The 25867-nt window shown below is 42.9% G+C and overlaps 1 protein-coding gene across 1 annotated transcript in view; it reads right to left on the minus strand.

Moving 5' to 3' along the window:
* NETO1 (neuropilin and tolloid like 1) overlaps positions 1–25867 on the minus strand; it is a 145383-nt gene that overhangs the window by 61642 nt on the left and 57874 nt on the right.

The raw sequence follows: 25867 nt of genomic DNA on the forward strand, positions 1-25867 counted from the left end.
AATCCCCTTTCTTAAATGGATCAAATTGAAAGGGTGTCCTCTCTGAGTATCCAATTGCCACACACCTTCCTGTCCTCAAGAAGAGCTTCTGGCAGGAATGGGTCTTCCTAGAGTTTATGTAATACTGCTGGTGATAGATGGGATAGTATGATCCTGGTTCAGAGATCTGCTGGCAGGAAAGCTTGAGTTAAGAGCATTGTGTGCCAAGGGAAGAATCCTGTGATACTTTGCTTCAAGAAAGTTTATGAGCTGATGTTATGTAGGAAGGCATTATCATCAGTGACTGACTACCCTGGTGATACAGACTACCCCATCTCCATTTGGAAATTTGCAAAAGCCCTGAGTATCCTCCAAAAGTGCTATACTATTTCCCAGTTTCAGGTATCTTTTGGTGTCCAGGATTAAGGTAATTGGTACAGAATGGGGAAGAAGTTAGCTAAGATTTTGAGCTTGTATTAGGTTGTGGATATTAGCAGAGATGTTAATCACTCCAAGTTGATGTTAAACTTGTCCCTTTTAAATTGTTATAAGCTATACTCTAAGCAGCTCCCAGCAGCTATACAGCATGATAAAAAGAAGAAAGAGAGAAGGGGGAAACCTGAAACATTATAAATAACTATAACTTGCATTATTATTCTACTTTGCAGGCTTTTTTATATTTCACCTTCATAAACAGCCATCCTGCTTCCCATTCACACACACACAAAATTGCTGACCTAGAAAACATGACAGAAATCTGTTGGGACTCAGCCTACTAAAATGGATGATTAATACTTGTTAACTGGTTCAATGAGTTCATTAATTTTAAATTGTCTTGCACCCATCTGAATTAGACTGCAATATCACAGCCTTGGAAAGAAAGTTTCAAAATATGCAGATAAAAGTTACAGAAAACATACAAACACACACTATAATAGAAAATAAATACTAGAATCTGTTTAAAAATATATATATGTTCTACTAACTGCATTTGTATCTTCCTCCAAACAGCTCAGTATAACATACATAGAGTCATGCCACTTTTATCCTCACAACAATCTTGTGATCCTGGTTGGGTTGAAAGACATTGGCTTACTCAAGACTACCCAGACTGATAGCTGAGAATGCAGGGAATTGAATTCAGGTCTCCCCATCTGAGACCAATATACCATCCAATTGACTAGCTTTCAGTATTAGTAATTGTTGTTGTTGTTCAGTCGTTAAGTCGTGTCCGACTCTTCGTGACCCCATGGACCATAGCATGCCAGGCCTTCCTGTCCTCCGCTCTCTCCTGGAGTGTGCTCAAGTCCATATTCATTGCATCGGTGATGCTATCTAGCCATCTCATCCTCTGCCGTCCCCTTCTCCTTCTGCCTTCAATCTTTCCCAGCATCAGGGCCTTTTCCAGTGACTTTTCTCTTTGTCCTTTATCATGCCCGTCTTTGAACAAAACGTTCCCTTGAGATCTCCGATTTTCTTGAAGAGATCTCTAGTCTTTCCCATTCTATTGTTTTCCTCGATTTCTTTACATTAAGAAGGCCTTCTTGTCTCTCCTTGCTATTCTCTGGAACTCTGCATGCAGTTGGATAGATCTTCCCCTTTCTCCCTTGCTTTTCGCTTCCCTTCTTTCCTCAGCTACTTGTAAAGCCTCATCAGACAGCCACTTGGCTTTCTTGCATTTCTTTTTCTTTCGGATGGATTGAGTTGCTGCCTCCTGAACAATGTTACGGACCTCCGTCCATAGTTCCTCAGGCACTCTGTCTATCAGGTCTAATCCCTTAAATCTATTCCTCACCTCCACTGTGTATTCATAAGGGATATGAGTGAGGTCATACCTGAATGGTTTAGTGGTTTTCCCTACATTCTTCAATTTAAGCCGAAATTTTGCAATAAGAAGCTCATGATCTGAGCCACAGTCAGCTCCAGGTCTTGTTTTTACTGACTGTATAGAGCTTCTCCATCTTTGGCTGCAAAGGACATAATCAATCTGGTTTTGATATTGACCATCTGGTGATGTCCATGTGTAGAGTCACCTCTTGTGCTGTTGAAAAGAGTGTTCGCTATGATCAGCGTGTTCTCTTGGCAAAACTCTATTAGCCTTTGTCCTGCCTCATTTTGTACACCAAGACCATGCTTGCCTGTTATCCTGGTGATTTCTCAGCTTCTTCGGCCTCAGTGGTTGGGGCACAGACTTGAATTACTGTGATGTTGAATGGTTTGCCTTGGATTCGTACTGAGATCATTCTGTCGTTTTTGAGATTGTACCCCAGTACTGCTTTTCCCACCCTTTTGTTGACTATGAGTGCTACTCCATTTCTTCTAAGGGATTCTTGCCCACTGTAGTAGATATGATGGTCACCTGAATTAAATTCGCCCATCCCTGTCCATTTTAGTTTGCTGATTCCCAAGATGTCGATGTTCAATCTTGCCATCTCATGTTTGAGCACCTCCAGCTTACCTTGATTCATTGATCTTACATTCCAGGTTCCTAAACAATATTGTTCTTTACAGCATTGGATTTTCTTTTCACCACCAGACACATCCACAGCTGAGTGTCCTTTCGGCTTTGGCCCAGCCGCTTCACTCTTTCTGGCGCTACTTGGAAATTCCCTCTGCTCTTCCCCAGTAGCATATTGGACACCTTCCAACCTGTGGGGCTCATCTTCCGGTGTCATATCTTTTAGCCTTGTGATGTGTTCCATGGGGTTTTCTTGGCAGGAATACTGGAGTGGGTTGCCATTTCCTTCTCCGGTGGACCACATTTTGTCAGAACTCTCTGCCATGACCTGTCCGTCTTGGGTGGCCCTGCACGGCATAGCTTATGGCTTCACTGAGTTATGCAAGCCCCTTCGCCACAGCAAGGCAGTCATCCATGAAGGGGAGTGTTAGTAATAGTGGACTGCTAATCAATTAATTCCTGGAGAATATTTTCCACAAGCAGTGAACAGGATTGTGAACAATGTGTTTGGCACTTGTGTAACCCATGTTGTTGTCAGAGTCTGTATTAGCAGCAGTACTGAAATGAAATACTCGCCCTCTTCTCTTCCTTGAGCTAGCTGTTAGAGCATGCTCAGTATGCAGCATTCCAGGGTAGGCTGACTGCTTTCAGAAAGTTCCAGCAGTTCAGCCTGGCTCAGGAAGAGAAAGGTTGTTCTAGAGTGGTTGGAAGGCTTGCAGAGTTTGCTGAGGTAAAGCCCTGCTTTTAGCCATTTGCAGGTATTTGCTGGGATCAAAGTGTAAATTAGGGAGCCTTTTTAAGAAATATAAGAATGGCTAGATGTTGTGTTGATTAGAATTATTATGGGCCTTAATAGTGAAGCCATATTGCTCTCTCTCTCTCCACATATATAGTTATTGACAACTATTATAATATATAACACATGTAATAATATACAATAAAATATATAACACATATATTTGAATTGTATGTATTATTAATAAGCAGTTCAGTCAATACCTGGCAGTAGTGTTTTGTGCTAACTAAAATTTCTGAACACTTTAAAAGTCCCGTGTAGAATGTGTTACAGTAGCTTAGCCTGGGCATGAATGGCTGTAGGGATGCCCTCTGTCATCATCTAAGACTACAGCTTTCTAGCTGAAGCTAGAAAAAGACACTGCTCACCACTGATGCCATCACTGCTACAGAATAGGGATGAAAATGGGCCCTAGGGTTGCTTTGGCCCAATCTACACGGGTGATTTAGTGCAGAGCAAGAGCACTTCAGGACTGTTTGTGACACATGGTGTTGTCACCACCCTGCAGCAACCGTGCGGCTCCCCTCTCAAAAAGGTGCATTTTCAGAGAGTCGTTTTAGTGCATCGTTTCCCCTTAAATGCGGCTCCTGTGTGGTTCAGCTCCAGTGTACCCCATTCCTCTGAATTAAATCCAGCATGCTGGGTGTGCCTAGGGGTGTGATTGTGACCTGGCTGTGACTGGGTCAAGGGGTGGGGCCATCCTTCCCCCCCCCCATTCCTTTTCCACCATTGGCAGTAGCACGGCACAGGTTAGGCTTCTCTTAGCACTATTTATCAACAGTCTCTCACTACTGGCCCTTCCTTTTCACTTCTTCTCTGTGTATTTTCCATTTAGGGCTGAATCTCAATAGCACTACTGCGAAATCACAGTACTGCAGGCTCCCACTACTGGCCCCCTTACTTCTTGTGTGTATTTTCCATTTAGTGCAGGTGCAATTGACATTTTCAACAAAGGGTGCAGAAAAACAACCCAAAATATTTAAACAAAAGCATATGAAACATTAAAACAAAACATCAGAACAGTAAAACCAACTCTAAATTTGTGATCAGCCATACTGCGATTTTGTATAATGCGATATACAGCTACCAAGAAGAGGTGTTGTTACACACTTATACTAGGTGGGATGACTCATTCACTACTATAGGAAAATTTCTGCAGAAAAGGGCTTCTTGGGGGGGGGATGTGTGATTTCTCAGTGTTGTTGATTTTGCAGTCCTGTAATTGCACAATTGCGAAATAATGCATTAGTATGATACTCATAGTAACTCATGTGGCGCATCTCTGGTGCTATGCTATGGCGGCTCGTGGCTTCCTATAGACCTATTCTCCACTGTTTATTTGCAGCAAACAAAACAGTCAATGAAATCGCTGGGAAAGAAACTGATGTAGTGTAACCATTCTAGAAGTGGAGTGCATTTCTGAAGACAAGTGGTTTACTGAAGGGGAGACATGTGGGGGTTACACTACAAGGACCTAATTCATCTATTCCAGTAAACTTCCTGAGCAAGGGAATAGGGGGTGGGGGGTGGGGAACAAGCCTCTCATTCGCTCAGCAACATCTCCGTGGTTGATGACATTCAGTTCAACTGGTGGGACTCCATCCACCCGACCCCAAAATAAGGCAGATTAAAGTGCAGTTTGACCTGTGAAAGTGGAGTTTTAGGTAATGTATACCCTGCTTTTCTTGCTTTGTGTGCCATGAAATTGGACCAAAGCCAATTTCATGAAAATCTGGATAAAACCAGAAAACACTCCTGAAATCGTTTCCATGTAGATTGAATTAGGGATGTACGAAAGGGACTTACCTTGTCCCGCAGCTTTTTTCGCAGGTGCGGGGAGGCGCTTCGCTTCTTCCCCCAAAGTTCATGCGAGGGGGGGGAGGCTTCCTGCCTTGCCCGGCCAAAATTCAGGCCGGGCGGGAGGCGCCCCATCCCTCGCCGGTGAAAGTCAGGCCGGGTAGAAGCGCCCCGTCTACCCGGCCGCGAAAAAAACAAAACAAAAAAAACCACCCCCGTGATAGGCTACGTAACGATTAACGTAGCCTATCATGGCTAGATTTGCAAAGTCAGCCGTGATAGGCTACATAAATCATCACGTAGCCTATCACGGGTGACTTTAAAAAAAAAAAGCGCGTATGCAAATGGCGGCCCCCATAGGAAGCCGCCATTTGCGTTCCTTATTTGGTCCCTGTAGTCTACGTAAAGATTTACGTAGACTACGGCGAAAATAAGGGCAACGCAAAAAAGCACTGCAGTGGTTTTGCTCCTACTTGGAGGGTCAGCTCCAGAAGGTGGTGTTTGGGGGATATTGCTTGGCCCCATGGAGTCTCCAGTATGGGGTTCTGCAGGGGACGGTTTTGTCCCTCATGTTATTCAACTTCTACATGAAAGCATTGAGCGTGGTTATCCAGAGTTTTGGAGTACATTGTCATCAGTATGCTGATGACACACAGCTCTATTTTCATCTTCTTTAGGTGAGGCTGTGGATGTGCTAAATCAGCGTCTGGGTGCAACAATGGACTGGATGATGGCTAATAAACTGAAACTCAATTCAGACAAGACTGAGATGCTGTTAGTGGGTGGTTCTCCTGATCGGATGGGAGGGTGCGCAACTTGTTCTGGATGGGGTTACACTTTCCCTGAAGGAGCAGGTTCATAGCTTCTGGCGCCATCTTTATCACTTGAGGCTCCATGGCATGGAGTGCCTTCTACCAACTTCAGTTGGTGGCCCAGCTATGCCCCTATATGGACCTGGCTTCAGTTGTCTATGCTCTGGTAACCTCCAAGTTAGATTACTGTAATGCACTCTATGTGGGGCTGCCTTTGAAGATGATTTGGAAGCTGAAGCTCATGCAAAATGTGGCAGCCAGACTGATAATAGTGACCAGAAGGTCTGCACATATAAGGCTGATTCTGGGCTGCTTGCACTGGCTGCCTATATGCTTCCGAGCCCAATTCAAAGTGCTGGTTTTGACCTATAAAGCTGTACATGGCTTGGGACCACAGCATCTGACAGAATGCCTCTCCCGGCATGAACCAATCCACACACTAAGCCCTGCATCAAAGGTGCTCCTCCAGGAGCCTCCTCCAAGGGAGGCTCGGAGGGCGGCAACAACAAGGGAGAGGGCCTTCTTGGTTGCAGTTCCCCATTTATGGAATAATCTCCCTGACCAGGCCCACCTGGCATGGCCCGTCTAGTACCAACATTGTCATCTTTTTGGCGCCAGGTTAAAATTGCCCTCTTCTCTCAGGCATTTGGAAGCATATAATGAGTCTCTTGACGATCTCTGGCTTTTTGCGTTAGTTTTAGATATACGTTGTTGTTGTTGTTGTTGTTGTGTGTTATTTGTTCTATGTTGTTATGTGAATGGTTTTATATTTTATATAATGTATTTTAATGGTTTTTAATTTTTGTGAACCACCCAGAGAGCTTCGGCTATGGAGCGGTATAGAAATGAAATAAATGAAATTAAATGAAACTTCATGCGGACACAACTGGGAAATGCGGACATAGCTGGGAAAGATTCCACCTCCACTCCTTATTTGCCCAGGTCTCTGTGATGCAAGCCAGGTTACATGTTGGTTCAGGATCAAGTTCTAGATCAGGAGTGTTTTCCCTTTCAGTGACCTGGCATTAAAAAAAAAGAGATATCTTAAGACCTAATGGAAGACTGGTATGGCAAACCTGGGATTCAAGGCTGGGCAGAAAACTAGATGGAGGAATAGCCCTTAGTTGTCTGAACCTTCATTCTGTCATCTGGCACATCAAATGGCTACTGCCATGTCTTTCTGTCTCCAAATGCTCCAAATGATGACCTCTACCCCTCCCATCCAAGCCCCAACACATATCTATTCTCCTAGACATCAACTTACCTATACTGTACCACCCAAACACTCACAATGCTACTGTGAGTTTCTGGTGGTTCTTAATATACCCCCTAGCATAGGTGGGAAATCCACTCCATGGATTCCCCTCCCTTCCTCATTGTAAGTTTTCATCCCTAGGAGGGGAGGTCTGACAAAGTGAAAAGACTCGCTACAGCCTCCTAAACTATAACCACATTCTGAAAATATCAGTATATCTGCCAGAACAAACCTAGGAAGCATACATCTTTTACCTGCAAGGTTCAACTTCAAAATATAAAACTCTGGATGCATGAAAAAGGAAGCGGGTGAACCAGTGAGTGGTTTAGGAACCCTATGTGAAACGGAATATGAGATCTGAAGGGGCTGCATATTTTTTAATAAAAGCCCTGGAAAGATTTAATAAAGGAAAACATTGATTAAGCCAAGAAGGGTGGGAGAGGAGAAATTTTAAAAAGAATGCATAAGCTGCCGATGAGGTATATAGCTCAAGGTGAGATTCCACCTACACATATGGGAAGAGGCTTAATTAATTTATGGCATTCCTACAAACAAAAGAAGGCTGGTTCCCAACGCTGGGGATCGAGGGAAAAGTGTGCACCTTCAATCGCAAAGTATTTTTCTGCATCCCTTCTCCCACAATTCAAGAGAAAAGTATGGGACAAATACTTCTGCCCAGCACTAATATTAAAATGTTTTTACAAAGGAACTCTTCTAGTTCTGTCATTAAGCATTTTTGACTTATGCTATTTGGATCCTTTATAGAAGCCAGAATCAATTTGTACAAGAAGATACCAACATGAACTAGAGATGCCTATGGAATTCTGGGTAACACAAGTGCTAACATAGTGCTGCAGTTTCTGATAGGGCAGTTATAACTACACCTCTAAGCAGTGGCAGCTGGTGACTCCAGTTCTGTAGGGGTAGTGATGCTCCCTCTCAAATAATGAAAGCATCCCCAACAGGAGGAAGGCAAGCCCCTACTCAAGCTGGGTCTCTTAACACCTCCACCACTTGCAGCTGGAGATCATGAGCCCTGTAAGTAGCAACAGCCACTGGCTGCAAAAGGCAGCGCATAACTGATGGCGGTCAGCTGAAACTTTCCTGACTGTGCCTGCCTTTTTGCAGCCTGTTATCATTTTGCACAGGCTGACATTGCTATGATCTCAGCCTGCAAAGCAGCCCTAGAGATTCTTCACAGGGCATTCTAAGAGAGGAATCTGTGTGAGCTTTAAGTTGCCACAGTCAAACGGCCTATTTCTCTGCCACATGACCCACACGTGCTCTCCACACATCCTCGTGTGCAGCCATCGCCACTGAGCTGCCGAATGTGGCGGCGGCAAGAAATCTTCATTTGAAACTTGTAACTGTGCATAGGATTGGCCTAAAGCACTCTGCAATGTGTGACTTGTCTTCTCACATACTCCAGCTGCCAGGTATGAATTGAATTGTCAATCAGTTATTTATATTTTATATTTATCTAAAATTCTATACTGCCTTTCAATAGAAATCCCTAGGGATATTATAGAATAAAAATCTCAAAACGATTATAACCTATTTTAGGACCAGTATGTTGTTCTGATTTATCATTATCCGAAAGGAACAAAACTCTCTTGGCTTATAGAAGTGCAGGAGAGGCTGTTGCAAAATAGATGAATGCAGCAGACAGAGAATACAGTCTTTAGCAAGGTGGGGAGGGTGGGGGATCAAGTTTCACAGTAGCAGCAGCATGGTTTTTTTTGTCTCAACCCTAGTCCCACAAGATGCCTCTTCATTTGAAATGGAGTGGCAAAATCAGCAAACATTTTGGCTCAGCCCTAGTGTCTCCTGAAAGAAGACCAGCCACAACATCCATGCTCAATCAGTGGCCAAAAAACAGGCATCACCTAATGAAGTAGTAGCCAGCTTTTTTTGTTTGTGGTAGGGATGGCGGAGAATTCTACCATGGATTTCAGTGAGACCAAATGCCAGTGCATTCGGCCCCCTGAAATCTGTGACGGAAGCCCCCCCTGCCCCACCACCCCACGAAAGTCGTGCAAAACAGAGCACCTACCTGGTGCTGTTTGTGCTGCTTTGCGAATGGCGGCCACATCTGAGGCCGAGGAAACCACCCCCCATTGTAACCTGCAGGATAGCTATAATGAAGCTGCGAAGTACTTTCTTCCTAAGGCAGTTCATCGGAGCCTTGCTTGGTCCCTTAAATGCATTTAAGGAATTGGGATTTAATGTGTGCCATTTCAAAAGATAGAATCTCAGCCTTGTCCACCACAATGGGAGTTACTTCTGAGGAGACACTAATGGGTTTGTTGTGGGAAAGAGACCGAAACCAGCCCCTATTTTAATGCACAGGATCTCTATATGGAAGCTGTGAATGAGTTACATCCTAAGGTAATGGACCGAAGCCTCGAGATTCTTCTTCGTCAGAAGAAGCAGTTTTTCAGTGATAAAATGTGGGGCTGGTGCTGAATGGCCACAATGTCATGGAAACACAGAGACTTCATTGCACAGCCAAGTTGGAGTAAATTGCTGGTGGAAACACAGCCAATGGACAAAATGGTGGAAACATCAGGGAAACACAGACAGGGAAAGCATTGGGGAAACACCCCTTGCCTGGGGTTGGTGAGGTCACAACCAAGTGAAAGACAACACCCCTGGGCAGGGCTATCATGCTGGAGTAAATGTGAAGGGTTGGTGCACACTGCAACAGAATTGCAGACAAGCCAAATTAAGGAAAACAACTGGAGTAAAAGTAGTCTTAGAGAAAGCTTTTTTTGGTGCAAAACTCTGGGATGGCTGTGGGATGGCTACAACATCATGTGCCCTGAATGATCTCCAAACACAGCAAACTCACAGTAAATCACTCATGGAGACACCCCCCTGGAGAAATTTGCACAAAGCTTAGTAACTTAATAAATTTTAAAGCAATATCAGAGTTAGAGATAATAATGCTACCTAAAAGTGTTAAGACTGACCAGAAAAGAAAGCAAGCACCAAATACATACAGAGGAATATAATAGGGAATTTTCATTCATTAAAAAAATAAGGGAGAGATTATGAAGGACACTGCAGCCAATGCCAATGAGTTGAAGGCTCATTTTATTCTCAGTTATTATTCATAACTCAGAAGTCCTATAGAGTTCAATGGGGTTTTTTCCAAGGCAAGTGTATATAGTATTGCAGCCTAATTCCACAATCAAATGCATGTTTATTCAGAAGTAAGGCCCCATGTGTTCAGTGGGGCAAACTCCCATAGTGCATAGGATTACAGCCTAGACTTCTTACAAATATATAATTGTCTCAATTTTTATTTAGCCTTTGGGGGTTTCAATACATGTTACATGGAAAGGTGTGTAAAACAAGCCCAACCTCCTGTTTCCTAAAGCAGCTTTGAAATGGGTGATTTGGAATGGGAAAGAAGCGGGGGTAGGTAGGAATTTAGATATCTACCATATGATGTGCATAATTAGCAAACAATTTCCATATTACGCAAATTATGCTGCCCAGATTCAGGAAACTGGAATATGGCAACCCTGACACAGGTACACACTAAGTGCAACTGGCAAGGATGCACCCACTGGCTCTGGACAAAGGAGTGCAGTTCTGTATCACTCCACATTACTAGTAATGGCTGGACTTGTGTTGCACACAGGTACTGTTCCCATGATTGCCTTGGTGTATAGGCTTATTTGGTATTTGAATCTAGGCTTTCCTAGCCATGCACTTTCTCCTCCCAGCTATCAGAAAGGAAGAGCTGACCTTGATGAAAGATTCATATCACCATCTACATCAACTAAGGCTGTCACATGATCCCTAGTTGTCTTCTTTTTTTAAGTCCCCTTTTCTGGAACATTAGAGCCACAATGAATATAATGTGTGTCCTTTTCACAGGACGCTGCTTATACCATTGGTCCATCCAGCTCAATATTTTGTACAGAACACTGACTCTCCAGGGTTTCAGGCAGGGTTCTTTCCTATCACTACCGGGAGATGCCTTGGTTTGAACCTGCGACTTTTTGCATGCAATGCTTGTGCTCTACAACTGAGCTATGACACTTCCCCAAAGGGGGGAAATAAGACAGCTAGACTGTATAATACACCACATAGAACAGATAACTGGAAGTGCATATGGGTCACTCAACCGTTTACCCCTGCAGCCCACTCATTCTAGCTACTTTTCTCCAGAAGTGTGTGTTTGCCACATCACAGGGAAAAACAACGGGAGGCAGATTAAAGGAGTAACATAGCAGGTGAAGAAATGGTTAAGGAGTCCTATCCACATGTCACTTCTCTGCTGCAAACAGTATCATCTCCCTGCCATTTTGTAGCGTTTTGGCATTTCTGGGGTTACCACAAGGTATCTAGGTCAGCCCTTGGAGCATTTTCACATAGGAGTTTTAAAGTGCTTCCAGAATCTGGTTGTCCCTCACACAGGGCTGCGAAACATGAAATAATAGTCTCCTTCCCCAGTAATATAGATAATATACAATAGGACAACTGGTTGGAATTTTACAGAGTAGGATCACAGTGCAGATAAACCTGGAGGAAAGAAGTAGCTTTGACCCTGTTGGGCTATTATACAAGAGTCACATCTTCTGTCAAAGGTATAGGATGAAGATGGAAAGAAGAGAAACTTCTTGATTTAATTCACCTTGAAAACATCTTAACTCATGGCAGGTTACTGATGGGTTTGATCAAGCCCAAAAGATGTTCATGGAGAATTCTCTCTCCTCCATTCAGACACAAGACACAAGTTGTGGTGAGTTACTTTAAAAATGCTATACTTGCTAACCACAGCTTATCTGTATGCGTCAGATAACCAGCTTCCTATGCAGAGCAATGACTGTGGACTGAAGTTCAGATCTTGATATTTAATGCTAGAAAACAGGAGGGAAAAGGTACCAGAATAAAGCTGTAAGAAGATTAAGAAAACATTTGCAAACTGACCAGTATTTTTGGCACACAATGAAACACATATCAAGGCCTAGAATGTATGATTCAATGCAAGAGGTGACATGTGTCAAGGACAGAAGCAACTACTTCTGACCTATAGTTTCAAGCCATGGCACAGATGCCGATTGACTTGTTTCTCAGCACAGATGGAAGCAAGTAATGTATTTACCACAGATAATGACACAGAGAGAAGAACAGAAGCCTTAAGGACCTATAAAGGACTAGATGTATAGGACTGGACATATTCAGGACTGGACACAGAACTGGATTTGGATGTCACCATTTTCACTTCTTCTCCAACCTGTGTTGGAGGTTTAGGGTGCAACTATACATGCTGAAGGGACATCTGTGCTTGTTCCCCCACAGATTTTTTTTTTTTTTTTTAATGGCAGCCATAGGGGCAAAATTTGGATCAGGGCTACAGAATTGGGGGAGGGGAGTTTTAACTTTTTTCCCCAGTGCCATTGTTCCAGTTGAGACCCATATGGTATGTTTATGTTGTCCAGAAGGAAAACAGCAGCATTGAGAGGTGGGCAGGGGAAAGATTTAAACTGGGAAAACAGTGCTGAGGAAACTCATCCCACTTCCCCAGCGTACTTCTGCTATTTACTATAGTGCCAAAGTGGACAGAGTTCACACTTGATTAAGTGGTGAATCGATGAAGTCCACAAAAGCTTATACAATCATAAATTTGATAGTCTTAAGGGTTCCACAAGACAGCTGTTTTTGCAAGCACAGAGTGATCTAAAGCAGTAAGATTTGTTGTTCATTCCTAAGGATTGTTGCTTCAGAATCATAAAATGGAATCCTAGCCATACTTAGAATAGACCCATTGAAATCAATGGTCTAAAGCTAGTCATGACTAACTAAAGTCCCACTGATTTCAGTGGGTCTACTTGTACATATAACTAAGGACATCTCCACACGGGCTTTTCCAGTCCTTTTATCCTGCAATCGAGACTGATTACTCACGGATGTTTGTGGATCCTTTACATGATGCTGTCAAGCTTCAGGGCCCCTCCCGTGCTTTCTGACCTTTATCCCATTTTTTTAAAGATCACAGATAATACACTATTTAAATAACCTGAGCTGAATTTCTCCATGAAAAGAGGAAGTGGCACTATAACAGAGCACGATCTAGTGGCTATAAACATATAGAGCTTGCAGATAAAGGAACTCCCCAGGGAAAAAGTGGAAGTGCATGCAAGGGGGCAATCTTAATCTCGCAAAGAATATGGAAGCAGAAGCCCAGGTAAAGTTGTGGGATTAAAAGCGTCTGTGTAGAGAAACTCCAAGTCTCGCTCCAACCTCATGTAAACAAACCGTAAGTGGGAATAAAAGTCTTGGATAAGATATCAAGTTTTTGCATGGATTGCCCCTCACTACACACAAGATTCCTGTAAGAGAAAAGCCCGGTAGCCTGGTAGCTGGTCTGGCCGGCGGTTCGGCAGATGTTCGAGCGAGGCGGGAGCGGCAGCTGCCGCCGCCGCTATTGCAATGAAAGAAAGAAAAAAACGCCCCCTGATAGGCTACGTGAATCGTCACGTAGCCTATCACGGGTAACTTAAAAAAAAAAAAAGAGTGTACGGATTATGGCGGCCCCCATAGGGAGCCGCCATTCCCGTTCCTTATTTGGTCGCTGTAGTCTACGTAAATGTTTACGTAGACTACGGCGAAAATAAGGGCAACACTATTTGCGTTGCCCTTATTTTCGCCATAGTCTACGTAAACATTTACGTAGACTACAGCGACTAAATAAGGAACGCGAATGGCGGCTCCCTATGGGGGCCGCCATTCGCGTACGCGCTTTTTTTTTTTTTTTAAAGTCACCCGTGATAGGCTACGTGACGATTGATGTAGCCTATCACGGCTGACTTTGCAGATCTAGCCGTGATAGGCTACGTGAATCGTCACGTAGCCTATCAGGGGGCGTGTTGTTGTTGTTTTACTTTCGCGTTCGCGGCCGGGCGAGGCGAGGCGCCTCCTCCCCGGCCTGAATTTCGGCCGGGCGAGGCGGGAAGCCTCCCCCCTGGCCTGAATTTCGGCCGGACGAGGCGGGAAGCCTCCCCCCCCGGCCTGAACTTCGCGGGGGGAGCAGCGAAGCGCCTCCCCCCCACCGCGAACGGCCTTTGACGACAGGTAAGTGACTTTCGTCCACCCCTACATAGCCTATCACGGGTGACTTAAAAAAAAAAAAAAAGCACGTACGCTAATGGCGGCCCGCATAGGGAGCCGCCATTCGCATTCCTTATTTGTAAAGATTACGTAGACTACGGCGACCAAATAAGGAACGCGAATGGTGGCTCCCTATGGGGGCCACCATTTGCGTACACGCTTTTTTTTTTTAAAAGTCACCCGTGATAGGCTATGTGACGATTAACGTAGCCTATCATGGCTGACTTTGCAGATCTAGCCGTGATAGGCTACTTAAATCATCACGTAGCCTATAACGGGGGCGTTTTTTTTTTAACTTTTTATTTCATGGCCGGGTGAGGCGAGGCACCTCCTCCCCGGCCTGAATTTCGGCTGGGAGAGGCGGGAAGCCTCCCCCCCAGCCTGAATTTCGGCTGGGCGAGGAGGGAAGCTTCCCCCGCCGGCCTGAACTTCGGGGGGAGCAGCGAAGCGCCTCCCCCCCACCGCGAAGCAAGCTGCGAGACCAGGTAAGTGACTTTTGTGCACCCCTAATTGGAAATGGAAGAACACGAATGGCATTACCCTATTTATGATAATAAATAGGCATTTTCCCTGTGACCCGAGGCTTTCTTTCGCTGGGGCTGAGTCGCGAAGTCCACAGAAATCCTCCATCTTTTCTGTTTATTGTCTGTGGAGGTGAAGTCAGGTCAGGTCAGGTCCAGTCAGGTCAGGTCAGGTCTGGTGCTGTCCGGTGAGGTCAGGTGACAGGAAGGTATGTGAGGAATCCCCACGAAGAGCTTTACCCTTACGGAGACCAACACCGGGTGCGCAAAAAGGATTTTTCGGTGGTACTTACAGAATTATTTTTGTAAGTTCAGGGAGCCTAAATAATGGGGGAATCTGAGGCATGCGGATGGCGGAACGGGGTGGCCCTCAGCTCTGCGGAATCCTCGCAGAGTGGAGCCACTCCACAAAGATTCTGGGGGGGAGGAACGGATCGCCTCCCGTCTGTGGATTCCCCACCGGAATGGATGGTGGGAAATCCGTACATCCTTACTTTTTGGAAGGCAGCATTTCCAAAGCTTGGACTGGGACAACTGTGTTCATAAGATTCTCTAAGAAAAAAAAGTACACCTAGTACATATCTGAAGTACACTGTTTATCCCCCTACCCCCGAAACCAGACATAATGAAGATAAAAGACATGACACTTCCTTTAAAAAAGAACCACCACAACAAAGCAATACAGTCCTAATCCTATGGGGGTGGGGTTGTTGTAGTACCGACATATTGAAGTTTTAAGTCCCTAATGATTTCAGTACAAATACTCTCCCCATCCACTAATTACACTATTAGCTCCATCCATAAATCAATTAAACTGCAGTATTTGGATTTAAGCTGATTCTACAGACCACAGTGGAACTAATTCAACTTAAATCCAAGTATTCAGTTTAATTGGTTTGTGGTTCAAGCTGTATATCTATAAACCCCATCGAGGAAGTTACTGGAGAATCAATTATAATAATTATTTTCCCGCAAGTAGTTAAATTCCTTTAAATTGAATGGATGGAGTATTTATGTTCTTTCCCCCTTTATTTCTAAATTTGGAAAATATACAATCAACATTAAACTGAGAGGAGAAGGGGGAGAGAGTGATGAACAGCAAATCATATCTATACCAAAGTATAACGTATAAATTAGGATGTGAATGGATATGGATAAGGGATAAACCATGCATTTAATCCTCCAGAAACAAAATGTAAAAGTTTTCACATTAAAGAGTCAGAAAGAGAGTAGGTCAAACCACATTACTAACTGATGTGGTTCTCCTTTCCCATTTGCTTTCTATACATGATTAGAGGTTCTGACATAGGAAATTATCTTCAACTATAGGAACCTACCTATCTTATTGCGCAGTCTGTGATACAGTCTTTCTTCCGACCAGTTGGTGGACATAGTGTTGACTTTATTTATTTAAAATATTTGCATCCACTGTCATAATGTACTCGAGGCAGCTTGCAACAAAGTAAAAATAAAAACATCTTACAGTTTTAGGATTTGGTTTCTCTAGGGCACATATGCAACAACTGACAATTACAACACGAACAGTACTGAGTATCACTAGTTGTTTATGGAACTCTGGGTCAATTTGAGCATTGCCACCTGTTAGTAAATCAGATATCAACGTCACTAACTCACACATAACTTTCATAACTGCGAAACATATGAGCTGGTTGGCAGTTCATTCTTCTTTAACTTTTATACCCATCAACTCTCCCACTGCCTGTATGATCTCCTTGGCCTAAAGTGTCACCTGATCCAGAGAACTCTGTGTGCTCAGATTTGCACAAATATTTTTTTGTGCCCGTAGGAGTCTCCATTCATTTCAATGAAGGAAGCTAATCCACATGGACAGTCCTTTGCAACAGCTGATTGGCTCCTTTCATTTAAATGAATGGAAAGGACATGGCAAACAAAGGAGCTCCATCTATACATATGAGTTTACACCTCTGGAAGAGACTGCTGAATTGTGGTGCTTTTCTGTACCTTAATTCAACCTCATTCTTTACCAGTTCACTGTAATAATATCAAATCATAACAACAACTTCTGTTTAAATATATTGTAAGTATTATGAACTTCAAAATACTGACATTGTGGTGAGACAAACTGTAGAAAATTGGACAGCAACTCAAAGTTTGGATTCTCTCGATGGAGACAAAACACAGGAGAAACCAATGGACTGATGAACAGACATGGAAAAAAGGGCGGGGGGAAGTGGTGATAGTAGAGGATGCTTAAACATCCCCTAACAATTTCCCCTATATTGTGCTCATAGCCAAGACCAGAAATGAACCTGAACAGGAAAAGCAGACTGGCAGAGGGATTTCCAGTAAGGTGATGGGTAGGAGAAGGGTTAAATAACCTTTCTCACCCACCACTTCTCCCCTGCAAATCTCTCCTCCCCTAGACATGCCCTAGCACATAATGGGCCTGGGAACATGATAAAGCCCTCTTCAAGCATTCCATATTTGTAAGTGCAGAGGGTGCCAGGGATGTACATTCTGGCCCCTCCCCCTCCCCCCATGACCTCCCCATGGTGACTTCTTATTTTATGGTCTCAGCCAATTACTCTTGCTATGCTACCCTGATGTAAGGTACTAGAGAAGTTACAAGTCAAAGCACTCTCATTTTCCCTTCCCTAGGGCTAGCCCTCCCAAGAGGTAGGGTGAACCCCCCACCTCAGGTGGCAGATAGGGAAGGGCACTGGATCCCGCATGCTCACTACTGGGGGTCCCAATGCCGCCGCCGCCACTGCCCAATGCCTCTCAAAGCGAGGCATAAGCCGGCCACTCTCCTGCCACGGCAAATGCTCCAGGAGGAAAGCAGCCATCACAGCTCTTTGGAGGAGCTGCTGCTGCACACCCTATGCCTCACTCTGAGGAAGGCACGGGTGGCCAGCCACTCTGCAGAGCTGCTCTAGCTGCAGCAAGAGAGTGCCCAGGCCAGCTCCCTGGAGGGCTACCCACCATCAGAGCCTTGCTCTGAGGACCTCTTAGAGTGAGGCATCAGGCAGACAACATAGCTCTCCACAAAACCTACCAAGCCCATCTGCCTCACTCTGAGAAGTCCTTCCTGAGAGTGAGACATTAGTGGGGAGGTGACTCCAGATATGGCCTGAGCTGGGTGGCAGTGGCGACTGACTCAGTGGCTTGCACTCCCCGCTAGTTGTGGCTCACGGTGGCCCACCCCAGCAGTGGCACAGGGCTGCAGCTCATGCTCCCCCCACACCCAGCAGCGACGTGCAGGGTAGCTTGTGCTCTCCCCATCCCTGGTAGCGGCTCGTGCTCCCTCTCCCTCCACAGCAGCAGCTCAAACTCCCCCCCCACACTGCAGCATGACCTGTCACCTAAGGCAGGTGAAGGTCTCATGCCAGCCCTGCTGCCCTTCCCGCTTCTTTACTGTCCATCACACTAGCTAACCTTAAGGGAGCTCACATAAAAACCATCTCCTTCTTATCTCTCCTTGGCTCCTCCGATCATTGCCTGGAGCTGTGTGAAAGCAGAAAAATCGACTGGAGCAAGGGGCAGGCTTGCCAGGATCAGTGCCAATATATCTCTATTTCAGATTATTTTCAACCAAGTACACGACTCAAAAATAAAGAATTATAGTAATAAATGCACAATACGCATTTGTCTAGGAATGACAAAAGCATACATTTTCCATCATTGCACAACATACTTCCTTAGAAATTCTCCTTTGGTTCTCAAGGGATGGAAACGTTTCAGCAATGATGAAATGTGAAATGCCAAACAACAGGACAGAAGGAAGATGCTTGGTCAGTTTTGTTGTAGGACTTAAAATGATAAATCATCATCACATGAACTGTCAGAACAGTCTAGCCTAGTATCAGAAGTCTTACTTGAACAAGGAATACACTGTTTTCTTGAAGCAGGAGAAAATCAGGAGACAGCCAGTTATCTAAGCAACAGCCTGCATGCTTGTCATAGATAACACTGAGAAGAAGTTGCAGCAAACGAAGACGTGACAAGATCCACCTGGAAGAATTTTCCATATATTTGAAAGTAGCAACTCATACACATACACACATGCACGTACACACAAAACACTCTCTCTCTCTCTCTCTCTCTCTCTCTCTCTCTCAAAATACTTTGCAACCATATCAAACACTAACATAGGCAAAGACTCAAAAGGAAACCTAAAATGCCCCATATACTGGTGATTTTTCAAACAACTATACATCATTTTTTTTTCCTTCAGGCTTTACTCTTGTGACTGAATGAAAAAGTCTTCCAGCCTTAGGAATTGAATACTGTTGTATTGATTCCTTAAATTCTTTGGTGATTTTGTTAAGTTTTGTAATAAACTTGATTGATTGTTCTGGAATATTGTTGTATTTGGGCATTCGTACACCAGCCTAAAATCCTGCATTTAAAACGGGGCTTTCTGCTTCCGTCTTAAATGCAGGATCACCACTGACTCCCTTTTTCACGTGCTTCCTTTCCCCCCTCCCCTTCACCCTCCTTCTCCCCGTATCTGAGTCTTCCATTATCTTTCATTGATCTCGCTCCTCTTCTTGCCGCTTTAAGTCTTTTCACAGAGTAAACTGAAGCAGAACACAACGGGGTAATTTGATAGCTCATTATCTGCGATCTATTTAAAAATGGAACAAAGGGCTTTTAGTGCAGGAGATGCCTTGAATGATCATGGCATCATGTAAAGAGCCCGCAAACTTCCATGAAGGAGCAATCTCAATCACAGGACAAAAGCTCAATGTGAAGGAGCCCTTTATATCTAGTGTGAACCCACTTTGACTGCCGTTAATTGCAGACAAGGGGCATATGAATAAACCTCTCTCAACTTGATTTATGGTATTTTACCAGATGTGATAAGACAACTGAGATACTTCCAAGAATAACATGACTGTCAAACTGATTTTCCAAGAGAAGAAATTGGATGTTATGACCTGTTGACTGTAACAAAAACAGAAATCTTTCCAAGGTGGTTTATATACTGATTATTCTGTATGTGCAGAGCACCAAAACCACATGAGGTACAATCCTGTGTACGTGAAACAGTATGCAGAGCTCCCCCAAAAGAGTATGTGGACCCCTTCCAGCCAGACTGCCTTTGTTCTGGGCCACTGCCAGAATATCATCGCAGCTACGCCATTCACTCCAAGGCAAATCTTTCTGTGCCTCCTTTACAATATCCACAACCTAGTTCTCCCATAGGTCACTGGCTGGCAGTGTACTCCTAAGAAACATTTGACAACTGGGTGAGGACAAGCTTGTGGGTGCTTGTGAACCATCCATGAAGCTGCGTACTGGTTAGTGTGATGGCAACATAGTGTGGGGGCTGTTGTGCAGTGAAGGGTCCCTGCAAAACAGCCTCCACTGACTCCTATGCTACACTGTATGTGCAAGTTGTGCAGAATTGTACCCCAGAATTGTACTGTCAGGGGAACAAAAGACAGAGAGACCGCCATTTAAGCTTTAGACAAAGAACAGCATGTGACACATTAGACTTTCTTCTCACAAAATGATTTTCAACAGAAGTTGATAATAAGACTGTAAATGTCCATAAAATTATGTCATCTAACACAATCTAGCCTTAGTAGGTAACAAAGCTTTATTCAATGTATAGCTTGCCTTTCTATTAAAATAGCTCTCAAGTCAGCTAACAATAAAATACTGAAAAAAATGACAAAGTGTTAATTAAATAATTAAAACCCATCAATTAAAAATACATCCAATAAAACACAAATAAAAATAAAGATAAACAAAAGCACATCAATAAGAAAGGAACAGAAGCACCCACCAGATTAAAAACCTGATTGGGGAGCAAATCAGCTTAGAGGCCAAAGGTCTGCCTGAATAAAAATGTCTTTGCCTGCTGGCAGAAGGATAACAGTGGTGCAGCAGTCCAAAGTTTAGAAGTTAAAAAAAAAAACTATGTTCCTGCAACTATTTCCAAGTATTACCAAGTCAAAGGCTTTGCAAACAGAGAAACACATAAAAATATCACAGGTAACGACGTTTTTAGGGCTCAATCCTATCTAGATAGGTGGCCGTGTCTGAACTTGGAGGCGACCACCCATCCAAAGCAGGGCAGGAGAAGCACAGAGGAGATCGGTTCCTCCACACATCTCCTGCCCTGCTTTTTCTGCTAGACAACCGATAGCGGCTGTGTAACCGCAGGAGCACGGAGCGGGGAAGGCGGTTGCTGTACGACATATTGAATGTGTCGTACAGGCAGCTACGATCTTCCCAGCCCAGAATGCCCCCAGCCACACCCCTTTCCAGCCCCTTTACACTCCTCTTGCGAGCGCAGAGGCAGAGCGGAAGTGGGGGGAGGTCAGTTCCCAGAAAACAGCATATCCTATGGCTGTCTAGCCACTTTTTAGCAGCCATAGGATTGCTCCCTTAATGGTTGTACCAGAATGCTTGAAATAAGAATCACAAGTGTCATCCACACAATGCAATTGAACTAAATGTATATGTATGGGTTCTGGAAGTAGATTTTATGAAGCAGTAACATATAGGTGAGGCTTACCAAGCCAAACACAAGTATTTGTGATGTATGCAGCCCACTAGGGCTTCATAAATATCTTCTGATATTTTGGCATTAATCCTGTGGTCAGGGCAATGCATATTGTAATCAATGACAAATTCATATGAGCTTCCATGCAGTAAGAATGTAACTCAGTGTACTGATGTACCAAAAAGCTTTGAAAGTGTGGGTGCATGGAGGTTAAGCTATAAGGGAGCACACTATGTGAGACTATAAAATGTGTTTACTGCTTGCATGGCATTGACGACGCTAAGGCAGGCAACTTAATTTACAATCCCTATGCTTTGTAGTGCATGAGTGAATTTATAAGCACTTTAACACTGCTCTTAAATTGAAGTTATTTATTTTAGAATGCAATTGTTTTTTTTATAAGGAAATCCACTACTTTCATGCATTTACACCCATTGGGGTGGAAGGTAGCAAAATTTAATTTCACTGTGGTGCAGTAATATTTATTCATACAGCATGTTAAGGTATTGAAAGCACTTCGCACATATAATCTCAGTAATCTTTACACAAATCCTATAAGGCCATTTTTATTATCCCCATATTATTCTAGTTTTTTTATTATTATCTTCATAGTTTGTCCAACAGCTCAGAAATGTGTACTAGGCATACAATCTAGTCCATTGTCGTTCTGCTTCAGGGAGCAAGTGGGCTATAGCTGACACAGAGTGGCTTACAACAGCCCTAGAATACAGTCCACTGTTAACGCAGACAGCAAATCAAATGAACATAACAGAGATCTCAAAACAGATGTTGCACAGTTTACTACAGGAAATGGGCCAAGTTAGGATTGCAAATCAAGTAAAATTATGCCAATTCCTCTTCCTCAATCTCTGTTTCTCTCTCTCTCTCTCTCTCTCTCACACACACACACACACACCAGCAGCACATCACACACAAAAACAAACAACAGCACCGTACATGCCAACATATGCAAATCTTCACAGGACCATGCCACATACAAACAGGCCAAGCAACATGTGACATATAAACATATCCAGGAACATACCACAAGGAAACACATGCAGGAGGATGCAAAATCCTATTACATAAAAACATGTGTAGCTACAAGCTAAGCTCAAATATGTGCAGCAACACATAGGAGCATGCCACATGCAAACAAACATAGCAGTTCTCATGTATAAACACATGTAGCAACAAATCACATGCAAACACACACAGGAGCTGCACATTCTAATGATGGCCATTTTTCTTTTAGGTTTTATCAGCGAAGGTTCATTTTTCCAAACAAACATGAACTGATCGTCCTTATTAAATGGCTAATTTAAAATGGGAAATTTGACGATTCATAACTTGAGGAATATCTAACGATTTTGCACAAAACACCTCAAGTCACACCCTTACAATTTCCTTGATGTTTTTTGTTGACATAAGCTATCTTTCAAATCTAAATCGGAGAAATTTAAAACATGTTTTGGGTGGGCACAAAAATGTCTGTAAACGTGGAACGCCTGACATTCATTGCAAAAAAAATTAAATGTCTATAACTCGGGCATTCTTCATGAGAAGTTTCTTAAATTCATTGTAGTTATACCCTTCGTAAGGTAGATTCTCTATGCCAAAATTTCTGCTGATAGGAGAACTTGTTTTTATTTTATAATAAACAGAAACGTCAAGCCTTATAACGACAGAATGGGAAAGAAACTCACAGTAACTATACAGCCAGTTTCAAGGGTCACAACTAGGCATTCTCTAGAGCAAGAGTGGACCACATGTGGCCCTGACATCCCTGAACTGCCCCCACACACACCCTGCAGCCCAAATTAACTTGCTTTAAGAAACAAAATGGCTAAATTTAATTTTAGCACTACTGAGTGCTATGGAGTAACATTTTGTTACTTTATTTTTATTTTTTTTAATGGTTATTTATTTTTTCCCTCCCAGTACAGCCTGTGGCAGGGGAGGGGGGGGTCCAGAAAATGGCCCTGGACATCCCGTAGTTGTCCACCCCTTCTTTAGACCAACCATAAAGGACTCCAAATGAGTTATATTCTACTTCCTTACTACTGTAAGAAAATATTAAGGCAATAATGTTTTATGTCCAGAAAACACTGATCCAGTGTGAATGCGGAATACCATGTAATCAGGGGATTCCTTTCTTCAAAGGAAGGGAAATCCCTGTGCTTGCATTTCCACTGAATGCACACAACTGCTGCCAACACTGACGAGAATAGGGCCATCCATACAGAGCTCATCTGTCCATACATATAGTGTTCATTTGTTCTAATAGTAATAATAATTTGATCTGATTTATATCCTGCCTTTCCTCACACGAAGCCCGGGCCAGCCCTATGACCTGATGTAGGATCTTTCTAATATCATAGAAATATGTGATTTATAGTGCATATCGCAACATACAGAATGGTTTATCACTGTAATGTCTTTTTTTCCAGATGAGGCAACTAATTGTGTTATTGGTAGAAACAAGATGTGATAAGAAGCTGGGTAATTTGTACATTTTCGTAAGAGCCCTGCTTAATTAGACCAAAGGTTCATCTAATCCAGTATCCTGTTTCCGCACTGGCCAACTAGATGCCTATGGGAAGTCCACAAGCAGGACATTAAGGCAATAGCCCTCTCCGTAGTGGTTCTCCAGGCATTCAGAATTTGGAGCTTCCATATAGCCATCAATCCCACTAATAGAAAACTCAGGTAGTGAGTGCCAAGAGGATTGGAACCAAAACAGAGTATCCTGGAGAAGTGCATGACTGGCTGGCTGGAACCCTGAGAAGGAGTGCTCTTGTTAGGAGGTGAGGATACACTGCAACATTTTGTTGTAGATTTCATTTCCTCACCCTATACGCCACATCAAACAGACTTCTAAAATTAAAAACATTTTACTATCACTAAGTAAACTGTGTTTCTAAGTAAATATGTTCCTCAGTGAGGTCAACACATCATCACAATAAAAGAACAGTTGCTCCAGGAAAATAAAAAAAGAAGTGGGTTAGATCAGTTCTAATTCAAAAATTATAAGGAATTTAATGGAGGCAAATTTTTCATTTTCAGCATCAGGTCAAGCACACTAGTCAGTCCATGCATCCAGGATTTTGAAGTGTAGGTCAGCAGCTTATCCAGTAGGCAGGCAATAATTAAATTTCAATCGACCGAATAAAAGTTTTGGCTGCCAAATGAGAAGATTTCTTCTAGCATAATCAAAAGGACTTGTTTAAAGCTGCAGTAATAATGGCTCCCGTTAAACAGAATATTTCATTCTCAAGCATGTCAGTAACTGACACAGTGTCATACCTGTGCCAGCATCTGAACAGGTAGTAAATTCATTCTTAGGCTGCAATCCTATGCACGTTGAGCTGCACTAAACTCATTTGAGTATACAGACATAGGATCCACTGTGAACTATTCCTGCATAAGCCTTATTTAAAAGAATAAGAGTTAGCAAAAGTTTTACAGTGAATTTTTGTTCATTTAAATGAGACAAGTGTAGGAACAGTTGCTGTTGCATTGTGACCTTTTATCCACAACATAAGCTATAATTATCATATATTATTTAAATCAGTGCTAGCAGGAAATGTTGATAGTCTTTAACAGTAATAATAACAGTAATAATACCTTACACAAGATATTTAAAGAATAAAAACTTTTCCAAGCATCCATTCAATGCCATACATCCAAAATTTCTACTGTTAAAAAAGAGAAGAATACAGGATGGGAATAGTATGATACCTTTTAAACTCACATTCTGGAACAAACATATTTGGTAATTTCATCTCTTGAGCTTCAGTTACCAGATACCATCTGGCAAACGCTATCTATAAGTCACGTTACACAGCAACTCTGGGCTTCCTTGGATGGATGTGTGAGAAGAATAAGATACTTTATACTGCCTGCTTCAATTTCCTCCCTAGTATTTTATAAATAGTGAATGTGACAGTGTGTGATCAATGTCTCAGACTCTTGTTCGTCTCCAAATTACTTAGCATTACTATCATTATCATTATCATCACTGAGTACTACAATCCAATTAGGTGCTGAAATCAGTGAGACTTGGATTGCAATCTTATGCACACTTACTTGGGAATAAGTCCCAGTAAATGTAATAGTGCTTATTTCCAAAATGACCAAGGATCAGGCTGTTAACCATAAAGCATTTGTGATGATCAATGGTTGTAAGCAACTAAGCTCAGCCCGTGATCCTATACACACTTATCTGGGAGTAAATCTTGTTGAGCTCAACTGAGTAGACATGCATAGGTTTACACTGAATACAGCATTTATATACTATTGATTTCCTTTGGACTTAAATGTGCGTGTGTTCCTCTAAACCCAGTCATTTTTAATCTATCCTCAGTTTGAGTAAGGGTGACTCCCAATTTAAAATGTGAACGTAAAACACCAAAGCACACGTACACATGGACGCCCATACAAATAAATTATCCCCTATACCTAGGCTGCCCTCATGAATACCAGGGCAGGATACATTAGGTATGAATAAAACTAAATACACCAAATTGAAATACAATAAAACAGGAAATTTCATAACAAATAAACAGTTAAGAGGCAGCTAAAACAATAAAGCAGACTAAACAACAAAACCAGTTTGAAATTCC

This window comes from Heloderma suspectum, chromosome 4 (genome assembly GCF_057233095.1).
Source record: "Heloderma suspectum isolate Gila_16-S chromosome 4, 16-S_ref, whole genome shotgun sequence".
NCBI classification, from domain to species: domain Eukaryota; kingdom Metazoa; phylum Chordata; class Lepidosauria; order Squamata; family Helodermatidae; genus Heloderma; species Heloderma suspectum.